Below are 1427 nucleotides of genomic sequence, written 5' to 3'. Positions count from 1 at the left end.
ACTTATAAATTTATAAAGTAAATATGTAATTTTAAAATGATAAAATGATATTTTAACCTTTTATCTGTTAATTTTAGATTATTATTGAACTTCTTTGTTTACTCGAGATTTCTTAGTAAAAAGAACAATTCTGTGTTTAATGTTAATATAAAAATATCATTTTCATTATTATTATCCCCTCAGAATCCCCTCGTACCAGTCATCCGTGGAAGGGGTATCTTTAGGAATCCAGAATTGAATAATAGTCTATCGTACTTTATACAACAGCATTCCAATCAGTTCAATCAAAGAAAGCACTTCGTCCTTCACTTCTCTCCACAATGTTTGTATCTTTGCACATTTCCAAAACATGTATATATGAGTAATGATGAGTTATCAATTAAACTCCACAACAGTTCATACAAGAATCAATACATCCATTAATTAACTAGTCTATTAATCAATTAGTGGATTCACAGAAAACTAACGTAAAATAATTTTGACGGTTGAAATCATCTTTCATGTAAAACATTTGATGTTTCCAAATTTAACAAAAATATTATTATTAATTAATCAATTAATAATGGTCATGTTATTACCATAAACATACTAATACTAATACTCTGACATCTGAAGAGAAAACTAAATACATTAATAATAACAGAACTCTGCTGACATCTAGTGGACAAACTGAGGTCGTCTTCTTCTTCTTCACATATTAAAATCATCACACTCTGAAGTCCAGATGTTTCATATTTAATTATTGTCATGAAAAAACACAATTCATTCAAAAAGTAAAAACTCTAAATTAATAAACACACAAATCTGATTTATCAAAGAACATGTGACCAAATAAAGAAAGTGAGAAAACACTACAGTACCCACAATGCAGCATTTAGAGTTTGTGCATGAGATTAATCTCTCAAAAAAAAACAACAATAATGAAATAAAAATGTTTAATACTTTGTGAATAAAGTTGTAAATTATTAAGATTCATTTAGAGAAAGAAAACATTTTATTTTGAGAGAAGAATGACGTCATTTAATTTTTTTAAGTTACATTATGAAAATGTTAATAGTTTTAATACTTTGTTAGAAAACTGCGTTACCCAAAATGCAACACTTACAGTCGGTATAAAAAATAAAAATAGAGGTTAGAAGGTCACTATTATTGGTGACTTTTGTAAAGCTGCAACAGTGGACTGATTAAAAGACTTTATAATGATATATAACATCTAACATTTACAAAAGTCACCGGTAACAGTGACCTTGTGTCGTTTTCATGGGAAGACTGGCGAGGGGATGAAGGGACCTGTGAGGACATCGTCACTGAAGCGCATGCATACTTCTAATCTCTATAATCTCTATAATCCCTACAATCCCTATTATCTCTATCATCTCTATCATCTCTATAATCTCTATCATCTCTATTATCTCTATCATCTCTAT

This window comes from Anarrhichthys ocellatus, unplaced genomic scaffold (assembly GCF_004355925.1).
Source record: "Anarrhichthys ocellatus isolate YVR2014 unplaced genomic scaffold, GSC_Weel_1.0 scaffold1093, whole genome shotgun sequence".
In the NCBI taxonomy this organism is placed as follows: Eukaryota; Metazoa; Chordata; class Actinopteri; order Perciformes; family Anarhichadidae; genus Anarrhichthys; species Anarrhichthys ocellatus.
The sequence above is the reverse complement of the archived record's forward strand: the minus strand, read 5'-3'. Positions refer to the sequence as shown.